Here is a 19,412-nt window from a genome sequence, read left to right on the forward strand (position 1 = left end):
AAAAAAAAAAAGAAAGGAAAGACCATGCCCAAAGGTATTTAACAGCATACTTCCCAAATATGATTCAGATAACAGAGACCCTAAATATGGCACTCCCAACTCAGCACAGGGTTATATTCTATACCAACTACCTGTCCTCTCACCAAGAATACAAGCTTACTCTTCCTTATACACAAACGATGAGGTCTGTCCTGTGACAGATGGTTCTGGCAAATAGCATCAGGATGGCCCATTTATTATCCATCAAAACACACACACTGGCAGGGAAGTCTGGCCTCCAGATACAATTGGCTCACTTAGCAGCATGTCTTCAGAGTCTTTTCCTAGGGAACCCATCCCACCTTGATTTATAAGCTGCACTCGTTACAATCAGTCGTTCATTTTCCATCATAAACAGTATTTTCTAGACTTACCCCCATTTCTTTATTTCCTTTTTACTGCTTCCATTTCTCTTACTTTCCTCTTGTATAAAATGAGAACACCAGAAAAAGTTGCTGAGCTTGCCAACTTTTTTAAATGAGATATTTTTATTCTTATGTTATAAATCAGGAATCTGAGATTCTGGTAATATGAGTAACAAAAGTCCACACAAGAAATGACCAGTGTTCAAATATGAACTTAGAGCTCTTTCCCTGAAGCCTTCCTACTTTCATTAGACTATGCTGTTGTCAGTGTAGGTGATAAAGGGAGGACTCAGGGTATATTATAGTGTATGAGATCAAGGGCACTAAGAGTATAGAATTGTGTTTGGCAAATGGGACATGCTCATGCTAAAAAAACCAGAATTATAGATACAATATTAATTAATTTCCAGATTTAATTGGCTTCATCAAACATATTGCCAGAATCCATAGTTCTTGCTTATCATCTCTGGCTAGCATGGCTGCTGTCCCATGGTAACTACTCACATAGTCTAACTGCTCTTAACTAATGTATGGCTTTCATGGGCTTCCACGCACAGATGTCAGCCAGACACTGTAAGAAAAATGAGGTGGTAAGGAAGGGACAAGCCCATCTAAGGACATAGGAGACAGTTGAGTGTGACTTTGACACTTGAAAGAGTTAGAAATATCTCTATTTTACAAACTTCTATAAAGATATCAAAAGCAGGGCACCTGGGTGGCTCAGCTGGTTAAGCAGATGACTCTATTTTGGCTCAGATCATGATCTCACAGTCGTGAGATTCAGCACCACATAAGGCTATGGATCAACAGCCGGAGCCTGCTTGGGATATTCTCTCTCTCTCTCTCTCTCTCTCTCTCTCTGTCTTTCTCTAAACAAATACCTTTTAAAAAGATATCAAAAGCTATCTAAAAAAAGCTAAAATCCTAAATCCTTAATTCCCACAATGAAATGAGATTAATATCCACATAACTTAAATGATTCAGAGGGAGGTAAAACTCTGCTTTTAAATTTAACTTATTATTAATTGAATAGTACCAGATGTTTTGTTTTTCCTATAGAAAGCCTTGTCTTGATTAGGTAACTTCTTAGAAGTCTTACATTAGTCACATGAGTCAGCTGTTAGTCAGCTCTTTCTCTAGATCTCAAATAATTTTTAAAAAGATCATTTCTATCATTGCTGATTCATAGTTACCAAAATAACATGACTGCAGATCATGTATATTATATTCATCAGGGCTCTTATGGTTAGGTTCCAACAGCTAAAGTGTGGCAGTCTCTGAGGTGCTAGAGCTGGGGTTCAATTCCAAGCAGCAAGGACGCGTCTCACATTGGACAAGGAGCTGCCTCTGTAAAGCAGACTCCATGCCGACTCCATGCCGTTCTCTTGTTTCCTTGCAACAGCCAGAGCCACGAGAATACATTCCACCCTCAAATTCAAACTCGCTGGGTCGGAAGCCCTAAGGAAAGGCACTGACTTCAGAGAGAAGTCCCAATGCACAAGGCTTCTTGCCCTAAGCCCAGTGATATCTTTGGGAGATGAAGAATTCACTTATCGCCTATATATTTCAATCTACTTTGCACATTTGGAATTTAAACATAAAAATGATGTTTATCTGGTTCAAATTTAGAGCCAACTTATAGCGTCAAGAGGGAGTCTTGATTTCTCGGAATATGTTTAGCCCTAGTGTGTAATTTATCAATCACGATATCACATTTGATGAATGTGTGTGCTCTCAGTAGGGAACAGGCCATTAGGCATTACAAATCCTGAACCTTCAAGAGAGGAGGAAAGTAATTTTAGTTTCTCTGCTCTTTCATAATTCAGATGAATTGATGTTCATGAATACATTTTCTGGATTGCTTAATACCTCCCAGATATCAATATCAAGAACTCGGCAAGGCAGGTAAAAAGATCCCATGAGCAAGAAGCAAATGAGAAAGACTTCCTCTCTTGAATAAATTCTTGTTGATTCCTGTGGGAAACTTTCTTTTGTCCAAACATCCTTCCTCTTCCTTTGCCTTGCTCTATTCTCAATGTTTTTAAATACACCAAATATGGCTTTCTGCTAATCGCTGGCAAATGGAGTTGGGGGGGAAGCCATGGAAATAAAAAGCAAGATGTATTGTACAGCCACAGGGAGATATCACATATTCTTTCCTCCTGGTACAACTTGTGCAGTCATTAAATGTGATTAAAGTCTGGGAGACCTAGACACAGTCATAATCTGTTTTGGTATCACTGTCTTAGTCCATGCCTGCAGCTAGAAAGGAATCACCCTCTTTGTGTAAACGTTTGCTTTGTTGGAGATTCTTAAGCAGAAATTAATAGTATACATGTTTTGGGAGTATTAAATCAGCCATGATAAACAATTTCTAGGCAATGTTTAGACAGGCCAAAATTCTCCCTAAGAATTGTGCACATGGACAGAACAACCTATTTGGCATCTATATATTAGGACCATCTATAAAACAAAGAGCAAAGTAGAGATCTGTTAATTAACCAATTAATACATTCTATCAATGTAGGTAGATGACAAATCCATGACTATACAAGTACTAAAATGTCTATTTGTTTTTTGTGGTGTAAATTCAGTTAATGAATCATGAGTATGTGATCATCTTTGCCAGCTGTGACAGATCACATTGGAACTTCTCTGGAAATTTGCTTTGATCTCGTTTGAAGTCATGTGCCAATATTCTGGACCCCTGTGATATCAACTGCCACCAGCTCCAGGCTATTACAAAACTGAAAGTAAGCAGGTAGGATTGAGCCAAGAGAAGTTTCAATATTCAATACAACACAGGCATGGGTTCAAGGAAGCTTGGTCTAGGTGTTCAGGAGCTCAATAAAACTGCAAATATTTTAAAAATACAAATACACAGATACACACACGAGAGAGAGAGAACCAAAATGTTTTTAGTTTTCTTTAGTCCAAATCAGGATCAAAGCATTATTTAGGGAATTCTCAGTAAAAACTGGATGCTATATTTCTTTATGGGAATCAACAAAATGGAGCAAACTTACCTGAAGGTCTTTTGAGGCTGACCCAGAAACTTGGAGGATACACAGTTACAAGCCAATTCCATGGGACAAAAATCTTATTTTGAATAACATCTTAATACTGACTTTGAGCCAAAAGAAAAATGTGGCTTTGGACTGGGGTGGGGGGTGTAGAGGATGGGGAAGGGAAGTGGGGAGGAATTTATTCCATTTCTGTTGTGATTCACAAGTGTTATTAAATATTTACCAGAAATCTGATAGCAGTTTCTTAACATTTGTTAATCATAGATAACATCATTCCATTAACAACTCAATAAACTTCTTTAAGGTTGTGCAAGGTAAGTCTCACTACCTTAACACTATTAACCCATCCTTGTAAAATAAATATTTGTGTTGGATTTCTCTATGCCAAGTTTTATAGGATCGTGTAATCTAAATCTCCTTTTGTAAATAAGGTATGGCCTCAAGAGGATGAGAGTGCGGAATCTAAAGCCTTGTCTGCCTTTTCTCTACACGTCCTTGAATAAAGGGTTTTGTGTCTCCAGAAAAATAGACTTAGGGCACTTACGACAAGTGCCCCAGCAGGAATGTCTTTGAAAAATATTGCAATGACAGTTTAACCCTCCTTTGCACACATTTTCTCATATCTTCTAGCCTGTGTTGTTGTATATATACCAGGGCACCTAATGGCTGAAGATATTTTCCAATTTTCTAATTATCATTACTTCTTTGTAACAATTTTTATTGAAGTCCAGCCTAATTTCTTCCCCAGATCCTGTACCTTATAGATCCTTACTTTCATGATTAATTTTACCCTGAGTTAGCTGGACCAGAGCTCTGATGATAGGTAATCCTGTGATTAACTGACACCTGCACAAAGTCATCACTGAATGGTGCTAGGGGCACCTCTTCCTTGTAGGAGGAGAAAAGCCACCTCCATGGCACTTCTCCAAATAACCATACATACCAACTTTTCCCCACTTGCTAACATTAAATTTCTATAAAGAGAATAAGCCATTTAACCAAAAATTCTCATAGCAAAGCATACAACAGGCATTATAACCATTATTATTATTATTATTATTATTATTATTATAAGTCTACTTATTAAACTTTATTTATTTATTTTGAGAGAGAGAGAAAGCATGAGGAGGGGAACAGAGAGAAAGTGAGAGAATCCCAAGCAGGCTCCTCACCATCAGTGCAGAGCGTGATGCAGGGCTCAAAGTCACAAACCATGAGATCATAACTTGAGCTGAAAACAAGAGTAGGATGCTTAACGAACTGAGCCACCCAGGTGCTCCAGAAGTCTACTTCTATCGAATACTCTAGGATATGAAAAAAATGACAAATTCTCACTTATGTATTAATTAATGATATCAGGTTCTTCCTGAGAATGTATTTTGATAAAGGAAAGGGGAATGAAGAGAAGATAAATTACATTTATAGAGGAGATGCCATGCCCCAGACTTTGTACTGGTGCTTTATATAAATATCTCATTTTAATTCCTACAGCTAGGCTATGCTTAGATGACATGGCCTTCATTTCACAGATGAATGAACTCAGTCTCAGAGGAAGTAAGGAGTTTGTCCAAAGTCCTGTGCCAGGTAAATAGTAAGTTTGGTATTCAAATAAGTGATTTTAGCAAAGCAACATTGTTCTAGGGAAGGGAAAGGACTGGGATGTGCCATTTTTTTTGAAATACACACACACACACACACACACACACACACAAAATCTCAAATTAGTGATGAATTAGAGATCATGAAAACTGGTCTACCTAAGTTTTGGGTAGCCTTCAAATGATCATAAAATTTTGATGATTTGTCCTAAGTCATACTCTATATAACATAATTAATCTCTACCCTTTTCTCCCATTTTATCTAAAAGGAAGAATATGTGTGTGTGTGCGTGTGTGTGTGTGTATGCACATGTGTGTGTAACAGAGAGAGAAAGAAAGAGAGAGAGAGGGAAAAGAGAACACACTAGGTTCTCAGTTCCTTTAAAGAGAATGAGTTGAGGAGTGCCTGGATAGCTCAATCAGTTAAGAGTCCAACTTTGGCTCAGGTCATGATCTTGAAGGTTCGTGAGTTCAAGCCCCGCATCAGGCTCTATGCTGATAGCTCAGAGCCTAGAGCCTGCTTAAAGTTCTGTTTCTCTTTTTCTCTGTCCTTCTCTTGCTCATGTTCTGTCTGTGTCTCTGTCTCCCAAAAATAAACAAACATTAAAAAAAATTTTCAAAGGAATAATCTGAGGGGTGCCCATGTGGCTCAGTTGGTTGAGCAGCCAACTCTTGATTTAGCTCGGGTCATAATTTCACAGTCCTGAGATTGAGCCAACCTTGCACGCCATGCTAAAGTTGGAGCCTGCTTAAGATTCTCTCTCTCTCTCTCTCTCTCTCTCTCTCTCTCTCTCTCCTCCCCCCATCTGCCTCTCTCCCCCATTCATGCTCTCTCTAAAATATAAATAAATAAATAAATAAATAAATAAATAAATAAATAAATAAATAGAATTAGTTTAACTCTCTTACAAGTCTTTACCTAGAGAGTGTTAAAATAAATATACCAGGAAAAAAATTCAGGGGAGAGTTAGAAAAGCCATGAGTGACTCAATTGTCATTTTCAGCTTTTAAATCAAACTCAATTATGCAGATCCCAGCATTAGCCCAAGTCACGTCCACCTGTTTTTCTCTCTTTGCCAATAACCATTTTTTATCTATTTCACAAATGAAAATTAACTTTAAAATACTTCCCGAAGCATCAACAGTCATCATGTTTTCAATGCCTAAATGACTTACATTATTCTAAGTTTCTAAGTTGTACCCAAGACCACAAAGATAAATGGGGCATTGGGACAACCATGTGAAGGACAATGTTATGACATGAAATAAGTATACTACTATTTTAAATATGTATTCTATATATACTATTTTAAATAGAAAAAAATGGCTATAAAATGTACTGCTTCATAACAACAATATTTCAAATAAGACACAAGGAACTTGTCTATATTCACATTCACAGGAAATGCCACATGAACCAAAAGTTTGAGAACCAGCTGGCTATGGATCTCTGATTCAACCATTCAACTAATCCTATCTTCAGTTCTACAGCATAATCCGACGTTCTCAATTTTAGCTGCACAACAAAATCATCTGAGGAAGGTTTTCTCTTAATGTTTATTTATTATTGAGACAGAGAGACACAGAGCATGAGTGGGGGAGGGGCAGAGAGAGAGAGAGAGAGAGAGAGAGAGAGAGAGAGAAACCAAAGCAGGCTCCAGAATCTGAGTTGTCAGCACAGATCCCATCGTGCGGCTCAAACCCACAAACCATGACATCATGACCTGAGCTGAAATCGGAAGCTCAATCGACTGAGACACCCAAGTGCCCCAGAAGTTTTTAGTTTTTAAACAAAACTGATGCCTGGCCTCCAATACCAGACATTTGTTTTCTCCTCCTTCTTCTCCTTCTTCTTTTTTAATGTTTATTTATTTTTGAAAGACAGAGTGCAAGCAGGGAGGAGCAGAGAGATAAGGAGACACAGAATCTGAAGCAGGCTCCAGGCTCTGAGCAGTCAGCACAGAGCCAGATTCAGGACTCAACTCACAAACCACAGGAGCATGAACTGGTGCCTGATGCTTAACCAACTGAGCCACCCAGGGGCCCCAGGACATTTGGATTAATTGGTATATGATGAGGGCTAGGCTGTAATACTATTTTAAAGCTAGGGGATTCATTGTGGGCCAGAATTGGGCACTACTATATTAGTTGTATAAAATGAATTTAGAAAGTTTTTCCCCCACCCGGTAGGGTTACCAGAACTACCATCATGACTATATAACCTGTAAGTAGTTGGGCAAGTTACTAATCCCTGAGACTCAGTTTCCACATCTTTAAAATAGAGACTAGAAGAGTTTTCAGGTGTGTACTTTAGCCTGGGGCTCAGATCATCATATTTTCAAAATAAATGGTCTATGAACCAGGACACTTTATCATTCTTTTATCAACTGTCTCTAGAATGAACATTAAACATAACTTGTATATGAAGTTATCTCTTAAATGTAACAGCGTTATATCTTTTGCCTATGTAACTTGAACTCCAGCTTCAGAATACCATAACAATTGGCTTGAAAATAGGAATATACTATCACTTAATACTCCATATTCTCAAATTGGAAAAACAGTGTTTCTGGTGTGATGCTTGTTAATTTTAATTATTTTGTTTAAAACTGACAAGCTAGCCTTAGACTTGTAGCCTCATACTTTGATATCAAGCCTTCTTGGCTTGATATGAAGTTGGTAATCCTGGTAACAAAAAACTCCCAGCTTTCTGTTTATACTTTGAATACTCCCTACCATTTTGAATACTCTCTACCATGTATTTCTGATGAATTCATGTCATTTTGTTGTAAGGTTGAAGGAAGAATTTAATTTCCAACTATTTTATCTCCATTATGCTACCAGAGTTCCTGAAACAAAGTGAATGTTTACTACATATCTGTTAAATTTATTTCCAAAGATTTACTTCAGTATCCTGATGATTAAATGATGTCACACTGACATATGACCCAAATCTTGGTATCTGCTCACTGTCAAAGATTCTAGAGTCCAGCAGGAGAAAGCACCAATATTTCCCGTGCAATTACTGTCCAGCTTAAATTTTGAGGTAGCTTTTGCTTTTTATGGTAGCTTTATGATAATTTATATTTATATATTTTGAGGGGCAGGTTTTATTTCCTTTCTATTCTGGATCTGTAATCAAATCTTTGACAAATTAGTTAGATTTTCCTTCATGAGTGGCAAAGTAACAGAGAGTCAATAAATAAAGAATCTTCAGAGAGGCATTTTGTCACTTGTAAAGAATTTAAGAGTACAGGGTAATTTTTTTCTTCATGAATACACAGACTGCTGTATTATATAAAAAAGCACTACTCAAATCTTAGTAATAAAGGATAAAAGTATGACCCCATGTAACAGACACTGTTAGTTACTAGCCAGTACTTACCCCTACGCTTAATGCCTTAGGGTAGAGATGTGCCCAGACACAGGTGATACATTATGATTAGACTGAATCAATCATAACAGTTTTGTTCTTTAATTTCCCAGCCTCCTTAACAACTAGGGATAGTCACATGAGCTAGTACTGGCCATGAGATGTAGAGAAAAGTCTACCAGCAAGCTTCTGACATTTTTCTGTAATAGTTAAAAAAGGAGCAGACACTGAGACATGGTTCTTTCCTTTAGCTTCCTGATTTGAATAAGGGATCCTTAGTTGACTGAAGCCTCAGAAGCCATTTTGTAAACCATAATAAGGCAGCAAACCTAAGGACAAAAGACTACAAACTAAGAACAATGAAGCTGAAAGATTAAAAAAAAATCCTAGATCTTTGATAGAATCATCAAGGAGTTGAATCAATGCCAGCAAACATTACTGCAGACTTATTACATGTGAAAAATTACTTAGAAGAAAACCATAATTTGCATGTATGAAGTATTATAAAACATAACATCTTCTCCCTATAAAATTCATAAGATGGTAACATTTTATCTGCAAGTGAGAAATTGTTTTTCAGAACAAATCAATCATTAGGGAAGACATTTCAAACCCTATTTCACTGTTGCTCATTTTCCTTCCAGACTCCTTCCATTAAAAATGAACTCTTTTACCTCAGACCACAATTCCTTACTGCCATATAAACAGCTTGTCTCTCTGTCTCTCTCAAATATATATGTGTTTATATATATACAAAAAACTCCCAACTTTCTGTTTAGACTTTGAATACTCCCTACCCTGTATTACTGGGAAATTCATGTCATTTTAATGGAAGGTTGAAGTAAGAATTTAATTGGCATCTATTTTGTCTCCGCATATACATAATTTATACTCTGAATAATTCTCTTCTCTTTAAAACATAGTTGTGAATGTTTGAGAAAGCAATTAATGTGAGCAAGAGGGTTTCTTGACTGCGAAGGAGATATTTCTAACATGCTTTAGTTCCCATGACTAGCCCAATGCCATCGCATTTTTAAAAAAGAATAGTAAACTGACCTCTTATATCAATTGTGTCCAAATTAAGGAATTGTGAGTAACCTTGGTTTCAAATGAACCAAAACAGAGATACCCACAGAAATAGCATAGGTGAATAAAGATCTCTTACACAAAGTTTTTTACCCATCTCTGTCGTCAGAGATCAGGATTAAGAGAATTAATTTGCCTGGAAAACACAATGGCTACTTTTTAATCCTGATTACTTGCATTGACGTAGAAAATTACCTAAAATCTTAATGCCCCAGATATTAAATTTACATAATAATAATTCTTCCCATTTACATCATAAAATGTTAAGGAAATTACCAATACCTCTATGATGTTGAGGAAATTGCCAATAAATTTTGAAGTACTGCACATAACATTGCTATTAAATGTTTCTTTCCGTGTCAAACACTCCAGAAATACCTAGATACCAGTTTAAATATACTTTAGCGACTAACCTAACAATACTGACCACAGCGTTAGTTTATTTGGGGCAACACTGAGATCTCTAATATCCTTATACTTCTGCTTGCCCTGAGCACAGGGTGATTAGCATTACGGTTAAATGGCTTTTTTTGTTTTTCTTACTATATCCACAGTCATTCAATCATGTGATGATCTGATAAATACAGACAGAGATAAATAGTAAATCTTAAACTTCCTTAGAACAAAGTTCCAGAAAAATTCTACAGTTTTCAATATTTGTCTACAATACTGTCAAACTATTAAAAAATGAAGTCCCCAGAGTCTTAATTTAATCTGTCCACTCTGCTCTTAAATTTTTTAAATGTTTATTTATTTTTGAGAGAAAGACAGAGTGCAAGTGGGGGAGGGACTTGGAGTGAGAGAGACATAGGATCCAAAGCAGGCTCCAGGCTATGAGCTGTCAGTACAGAGCCCCACATGGGGCTCAAACTCCCACAAAATCATGACCCGAGCTGAAGTCAGACACTTAACTGACAGAACTACCCAGGCACCCCTGTCCACTCTGCTCTTAAACCATAAAATAAAATACAATAAGACTATAGCATATAACAGTTTATCTATTTACCTATATACAGAGAAAGAATTTATGTATTTTACAGAACATATCAGTGTTCTAAAAAATGCACAAATATAGCCATTCTTAAATAGATGCTTATAAAAATCATTAGAATCACGTGGTTTTTCACAGTGGTCAGAAAGATAAAAGATATACTTAAAAGCTAAAGAGATAACTTACAAAAGCAATTGTCTAATAATCCCTGTGTTGACAAAGGTAAGTATATATTACCTATTTTCTTGGAGTGTAGAAATAATATTTCTTAACCTATTTTACTACTAACCAGCATAAAAAGACAAAAAAAGAGGGTAGTTCTTTAATTAAAATTTTCTTTTTTTCCCCTCACAACAACCTTCTTTAAAAGGCTAGTGGAACTAAAATTGTCAAATATTTTCATTTGACCTCCATATGCAAAGAAGTAGGAAAATGATACAAGAGGAAGAAACATAAAACCAATTAAGAGATTTCAAATAAAATTTATAAAAATTAATAAAAACTAAAAATCCACAAGCCCAAAACCTGAGGGGCCAAAGGCAGACCAAACAAAAAAAAAAATCAAATCCTCAAATTGCTGAAAATTGAAAAATTTTTAACAATACTTTAAAATAACCAGAAACATTATATATTAAGGGCCAAAGGTAAGAATGATATGAAATTTTGGTTAGAAACAATATAAACCAGAAGCCAATGGAAAGAATAAAAATAAATACAACCTAGAATTCCATACCCGGCAAAAATATCTTTAAAATAAGGAAGGTGAAATAAAGCCTTTTACAGACATACAAATCAGAGATAACTCACTGAAAGCAGACATGCAGTGTAAAAAAATCTTAAAAATAGTCTTTGAGGGAAAAAGGAAAATAAATGCAGAGAGACTTTTCAATGCACATGTAAATGTGAGGAACAGTATCCATTTCTTAACTGGATTATTTGTTTTCTGGGTGTTGAATTGGATAAGTTCTTTATGGATTTTGGATACTAACCCTTTATCCACTATGTGATTTGTAAATTTCCCATTCCTAGGTGGCTTTTCAGTTTTGTTGATTGTTCCTTTGCTGTGTAGAAGCTTTTTATCTTGATGAAGTCCTAATAGTTCATTTTTGCTTTTGTTTCCATTGCCTCTGGCACCACATTTAGTAAGATGTGCCCAGGGTCAGAATGGTTCTGCTTATAATCTCCTCAAGGATTTTGAGTTTCTGTCTCACATTTAGGTCTTTTATCCAATTTGAATTTATTTTTATGTATGTATAAGAAGATGGTCCAGTTTCACTCTTCTGCACGTCACTTTTCATTTTTCCCAACACCATTTATTGAAGAGACTATATTTTTTCCATTGAATATTCTTTCCTACTTTGTGGAAGATTACTTGACCATACAGTTGTGGGAATACACATTTTTCCAAAGAAAGCATCCAGATGGCTAACATGCACATGAAAAGATGCTCAACATCACTCATTATCAGAGACATACAAATCAAAACCACAATAAGATACAACTTAAATGGTGTGACTTAAATTGACAACATAGGAAACAATAGATGTTGGCAAGGATGCACAGAAAGGGGAACACTCTTACTTAAAATGTTTATGGGAATGCAAACTGGTGCAGCCACTCTGGAAAACAGTGTGCAGTTTCCTCAAAAAGTTAAAAATAGAACTACCCTATGACCCAGCAATTGCACTACTAGGTATTTATCCAAAGGATACAAAAATACTTATTCAAAAGGGTACATGTACTCTGATGGTTATAGCAGCATTATTGACAATAGCCAAATTATGGAAAGAGCCCAAATGTCCATCAGGTGATAAATGGCTAAAGAAGATGTGTGTGTGTGTGTGTGTGTGTGTGTGAGTGTGTGTGTGTGTGTGTGTGTGTAATGGAATATATAACATATATAATAGAAAATTACTGAGCCGTCAAAAAGAATGAAATCTTGTCATTTGCAATAGCGTGAATGAAGCTAAAGCTAAGCAAAATAAGTCAGAGAAAAACAAATATCATATTTTCTCACTCACATGTGTAATTTAATAAAATGGATAAACAGAGGGGAAGCAGGGGGAAGTGAGGGAAACAAACCAAAAATTCTCTTAACTATAGAAAACAAGGGTTGATAGAGGGGAGGTGGGTGGGGGATAGGCTAAATGGGTGATGGGTATTAAGGAAGGCATTTGTTGTGTTAAGCACCAGGTGTTGTGTGTAAGTGATGAATCACTAAATTCTACTCCTAAAGCCAATATTGCACTATATGTTAACTAACTAGAAGTAAAGTAAAATTTTGAAGAAAAAAAAAGAAAGTAGAAAGAAAAAGAAAGTGAAGCACTGAAAATAATATAGAGACATAGAGGAAAGAAGGAAGGGAAGAGGAAGAAAGAGAGAGAGAGAAATACATACTCCAAATCAAATGAGTGGGAATATAACCTAGAGACATTAAAAGATAATAAGGAAAGATTATAAACAACTTTATGTCAATAATTTTGACAACTTTGATGAAAGGTTTAAGTTCTTTGAAAAACATGATTTACCAAAGCTCACTAAAAAGAAAAGATGACCTAAATAATCCTATATTAAAGAAAATGAACTTATAGTTTCAGTACTTCTTGCAAAAGTCCAGACCCAGATAGCTCTACTTGTTAATTCTACCAAGCACTTAAGAAAGAAAAAACTGTCATGTATATACAAATTCTTCTAGAAAATAAAGTGGGGAGCAGAGGGAGCAATTGTAGGCAAATCCCTACTCATTCTATGAGGGTATCCATTATCTTAATACCAAAACCAGATAAACACATCCCATTAAAAAAAGCAAAGACCAATATATCTCATGAACATAGACACAAAATTATTTTAAAAAATTTTTGAAAACTTAATCCAACTATGTATAAAAAGAATAAAACATTATGTATTTTGGTTTTATTCTAGAATCACAACTTTGCTTTAACATTCTAAAATCCATCAATGCAATTCCTTACAAAAGGAAACACCATATAATTAATTCAATAGATACAAAAAATGACCTTGACCAAATTTAACATCCATTCATGATAAAAACGCTCAGCAAACTAAAAAGAGAAGAAAACTTCTTGAAACTAAGAAAGAGCATCTGTGAAAAACTTACTGCTAACACCACACTAAATACTTAAAGACTGAGTGAATTCCTGCTAAGTTCAGGAACAAGAAAACAATGTCCAGTTTCACTATTTCCATTCAACACTGTTGGGTCCTACACAGTACCAGAAGGCAAGAAAAATAAATCAAATGTACAGGGATTGTGGGAGAGAGGACCATCCTTCTTTTTACTCCCAAAAAATCAGTCTGTGTAGAAAGACCAGTGGAATCTACTCATGAAGAAATGCTATTACAATTAGTAAGTTTACAAAGATTAAAAAATATAGTGTCAATCTATAAAAATCCACTGTTTTTCTTTATGCTAGCAATAAACAACTGGAAATCAAAATTTAAAACAAAGCATTACCACTCACCAGGACACCAGAAAATATTAAATATTTAGGGATAATCTTAAATATTTTATAGGATCTATAAATGGCAAATATAAATTATTTTTGAGAGAAATTAAAGACCTAAAGAATTAAGGAATATATCATGATATTGTGTTAATAAAGCAAAAGATTCAGTATTGTGAGCATGCCATTTCTTCTCAAGTAGATCTAAAGATTCAATCCCAAAAAAAGCCAGAAACCTTTCATTTCTGTAGAAACTATCAAGCTAACTCTCAAGTTTCTACAGAAATACAAATGAGCTAAAATATATAAATATTTTTCAAAGATCCAATCTGTAGAACTTATACTATCTGATTTCAAGACTTTATTACAAAACTATAATAATCAAGGTAGTATGACTTAAATATATACATACAGATGAATGAAATAGAACAGAAAATATATAAATATGGTTAGGTCATATTTAGCCAATTAATTTATTATAACACTATCAGGGAAATTCAATAGAGAGGGGATAATCTTTTCAACAAATGGTATGGAACAATTGACTATTCCTATGTAAAAATAAACATCACAGTATATGTAAAAAATTAACTTAAAATAGATATAAAGCCTAAGGTTATAGAAATTTTAAATGAAAACAGAGGAAGAAGCACTTTTCTGTCCTTGAGTTAGAGAAAGATTTATACTTAGAAGGCACAAGGAGCAAGAACTGTAATAGAAAAAAAAAGAATGAATTAGACTCCATCAAAATTTAAATATTTAAAAAGCACTGTTAACATGTAAATGCGAGCAATAGACAGAGACAAAAATGTTTGGAAAACGTGTATCTATCAAGAGCTCTGAAGGATCTGGGGCGGCTGAGTGGCTCAGTCTATTAAGGGTACAAGTCTTGGGTTTGGGTCAAGTCATAATCTTGTGGTTTCATAAATTCAAGCCCCATATCAAACTCTGCACTGGCAGCTCAGAGCCTGCTTGGAATTCTCTATCTCTCTCTCTCCCTCTCTCTCTGTCCTTCACCCACTTGAGCTGTCTCTGTCTCAAAATAAATAAACTTAAAAAGAAAAAAAAGAGCTTTGAAGGATCTGAGATTTTATACTCCTAACAAACTGACACATTACCCTGCCACAGTTTCATGGACTCTAGCAGAAGACCTGAGCCTCCTGCATCACAAATAAAAAAACTTTATTACTCATAGCAGAGCAAACACTTATGAGGGTGACATGGGGCTGAGCTCTAATGGATGCTACACATGGAGAGGATTTGCACCACACTTCAGTAACTCCAAGCTTGGAACAGCCCATTTTTTAAAGAGCAGCAAGCAAAACTGGAAGACGCCATCTTTGTGACATTAGCAAGCAAATTTTCACTTCACCAAAGGGAGAAACTATGGCAATTATCCAAGGCTTTTTGGCTACACAAATGCCTTCAAAAAGATAGTCTAGAAAAATAAGTTTTAGTGTCTCTGTCCATAAAATCTGCAGAAAGATGAGAATTCTAAACAGAATTACCTCCCAACAATATCCTGAAGAATTCTCAAAACAATAATAAGACAAACAATTCACAATTTTAACAAAATAATCAAACAGATACTTCACTCCAAAGATGTAGGTGGGAAAAAAGTTTATGAAAAATACTCAACATCGTTAGTCATCAGAAAATTAGTCAACATTAACACTCAATGCAAAATCCCAACCCAGCTTCTAGAATAACTAAAAATTAAAAATAGCAAGTGGCGGTGAGGATGTGGAGCAACTGGAAATCTCCAACATTGCTGTTAGCGATGCCAAATGATACTTTGGAAAATAGTCTGGCATTTTCTTATAAAGTCAAACACGATCCGACCACTCAACTCAATTCCACCCCCAAGTATTTAACCAGAATAATTAAAAACATATGCTCACACTAAGTGTATATGTTAATGTTCACAGCAGCTTTATTCATAGTAAACAAACGCAGGATCATCTCCCTCAAATCTCCTATGTTTCTGCATGTCTTGCAAATAGAGTCAGCGACTACCTTGGTTTCCATCTCTGGAATATACAGAACAAACATACAGAACACATATGGACACATACAGAACAAACAGTCTTGGAAGATATCGTTTCCCCATCTAAGGAAAGGATGAGTGTATTTTGCTATACAATACAATAAAGATAATGTCTGCCTCTCAATCAAAGGACAGGTTTACTGCCCATTTATAAAAGATGTGCATTCCCTAAACTCAGGACTTCTCTGCTATAAACCAACCACACCTGGCCTTCTACATGTCAACCTGTGGGAATAGAGGCTCAGGAAACAGGCCAAAATGCTAAGATTCTGGCTGTGCCGATGCAGTGAGTAACAAATTGTCCTTGGTCCGTGACCCAGGAATCTCATGTCTTAATTATAAATAAAGGATCCATGAAACTGGCAGAGTAACTCATTAGGTTGCAGGTACCGTAAACCAATCACAATTTTTCTTTTTTTAATTTTTAACGTTTATTTATCTTTGAGAGAGAGAGAAGGAGATACAGCATGCAAGCAGGGGTAGGGGAGAGAGAGGGAGACATAGAATCAGAAGCAGGCTCCAGGCTCTGAGCTGTCAGCACAGAGCCCAATGCGGGGCTCGAATCCACGAACCATGAGATCATGACCTGAGCTGAAGTCGGACCCTCAACCGACTGAGCCACCCAGGTGCCCCAACCATTCACAGTTCTTGACATTAGAAACAATCCAAATAGCTACCAAAATGTAGAATATCCAAGAAACATAATCTTAGCCAACAATAAAAAAGAACAAACTGATACACGTACCAAGCGTGGATGAATTTTGAAAGCATATATGCTAAGTGAAAAAAAAAAAAACAGAGAAGAATACATAGGTGTAATTCCATCTAGATGAAACTTACACAAGGCAATACCACAGTGAGGAAAGCAGAGGACTGTGACCTGGAGGAGCAGTGATGGCAAAGGGACAGAATGAGTTTTCAGGTGATGGACATGTTGTGTATCGCCATCCTGGCAGTTGTTACATGACTATATACTTTTGTTAAAATACATCAAATCCTATCCTTGCCCTGGTGATTATTAATATACATCAATTATACCTTCATAAATCTTACAAAAATTATTTTAATGTTCAGCAAACACCTAACTGGCACTTATTTTTTTTTCAGGAACATTTCTTTTTATTTACCTATTTAGTTTTGTGATGGCCAAGAGTAATTTTTTAGTCCTGTATTAAAGAAGCATGTGGATGTCTTACTGTCTACTCTGAGCAAATCACTGAGGGAATAGTACCCTGTGTTCGCTGTACCCACTTGTCAGGAATAAGGCTTCAAATAACTCTCTGCAGTTTTCTCCAGGCTTATGATTTTTCTCTGACCTGCAGAAGTCATGGGAATGGTCTCTCTTTAGAAAAGACAGCATCCACGATCCCTTTGAACTTCTAAGAGAACAGCATGTAGCCTTGAGCAGAGAAAGTCCTTGCTGTCACAGAATTCATGTTCTAGGGGAGGAGTGAGACACAGGCAGATCATAAACAAATATTCCAAATAAACAGGAAAATGTCAGGTAGTGAAGAATCCCATAATAAAAGTAAAACAATGTGTTCTAAAGAGAGAGTGCTGGAGCACCAGGGTGGCTCAGTCAGTTAAGCATCTGACTCTTGGATTTGCTTCATCTCATGATCTCACAGTCTGTGAGTTCAAGCCCCACATCAGGCTCTGTGCTGACAGCTCAGAGCCTGGAGCCTGCTTCAGATTCTTCGTCATCCTCCCTCTCTGCCCCTCCTCTGTTCTGTGCTCTCTCTCTTTCTCTCTTTCCCTCAAAAATAAACATTAAAAAACTTTTTTTAATGGATGTATTTATTTATTTTTTTCCATTTTAATTTTTTAACATATGCAATTATTTCCCATCATTTACAATACAGTAGTTACAATGACACTCCAAATAGAAAAGCAAAGTAAAAAATCAAAACCCCAACTTCTATTTCATGTAATTAGACTTATACAGAAATCAGAAGGGTAAGTAACAACTAGTTAATCACCTAATTTCACAGCGATCTGAAGTGGCAATCGTTATATAGCAGCTTATCTATGATACATTCAAGATACATGATACAATTTATTACTTTTTTAATGGAGAGAGTGTGACTTGGGGGAGCACTTCTAGTCAGAGAGCCAGAAAACTCTCTGATATAGAGTGAGTCCTGAAGCATCAATAGGAGCAGTTTTCTAGTGGGACGAGAGAAGGTACAAGGTAGGACTGGAAAGATCGGGGGTAAGAGAGGACTCGGGAGGAAAAGAGACTTCGATTTTTTCTTAAGTATCCTATTATATAGTGTTTAAATATTTGTCATGTGTCTAGATAATTTTTCTTTTAAAAATGCAAGTTAAATGAAGGAAAATATATTAAACATAGGCATTCTGGAAAATATAATAGAATCCAAAGAGTTTGTCAAGTTATTGAGCTCAGTGTTCTAAAGTCATCATTGCAACAATGAATTACAGAGAAAAAAATAACTATTTATTGTTCTTGGGCACGTAAATGATTCTTCGCAGTCAGAAACTGAATCCTCACACCTAAGATTGGAACTATTTGGAGAATCAATGCTCCAGAATTTTCTCTCTGCTTCCCCATGGATCTATAAGTAACTCCACAGCAGAAAAAAAAGAGATCTATGCTATTTCAGAATCTCCAAAAATGTTTTGCTGTCTACATTCACTCTCCCTTGCAAAACTCTATTGATTAAAAACAAACAAACAGAAAAAAAACTTGAGTTCAATCCTGGTGTCTATGACTAATAAAACAAAAAATAACTTTTTGCATGATTTAACTGACATCACTTTGGCATACTAGAAAAACTGAAGTCACATTACAAAACTGAAAAATTACAAAATTATAATGTGCTGACATTTTTTAAAGACAGAATGGGTTTTTTTGTAACTACTTCCTTCCCCAAGCATAAATATATTTTCTAAAAAAAAATGAAAGGAAAAAAAATAGGCAAAAATCATATTCTACCTGATATTATTAAAATATATGTAATATGCATATACTACATGGATATTACACTTGGCTAGATCTATTACATAAGGTATTCAAACTAGTTGAACTATTTGCAAAAACTATTTACTACAGAACTACTTCCTACAATCAGAATTTGACTTGTTTGATAAACTGTTTCTGACTCAAGAACTGATCTTCCTGAAGAGCAAGCAAATCGTCATTGTTGAACAATTATTGTAATGCCTTTTAAATAAATCAAAGTTCTCGTATATTATTATTAATCCCATTGGTGAGGTTTATGGCCCTATTTAGTTGCAACGCTATTTTTGAGTGTTAGGTGTTGTCTTAGTCTCGACTGCTAGGACAAAGTATCATGGACTGGAAGGCTTATCAACAACAGAAATGTATTTCTCTCAGTTCTGAAGTCTGGGAGTTAGAGATCGGGGGGGGGGGGGGGGGGGGGGGGGGGGGGGGGGGGGGGG

The sequence above is a fragment of the Suricata suricatta genome, chromosome 2 (genome assembly GCF_006229205.1).
Source record: "Suricata suricatta isolate VVHF042 chromosome 2, meerkat_22Aug2017_6uvM2_HiC, whole genome shotgun sequence".
Lineage (NCBI taxonomy): Eukaryota > Metazoa > Chordata > Mammalia > Carnivora > Herpestidae > Suricata > Suricata suricatta.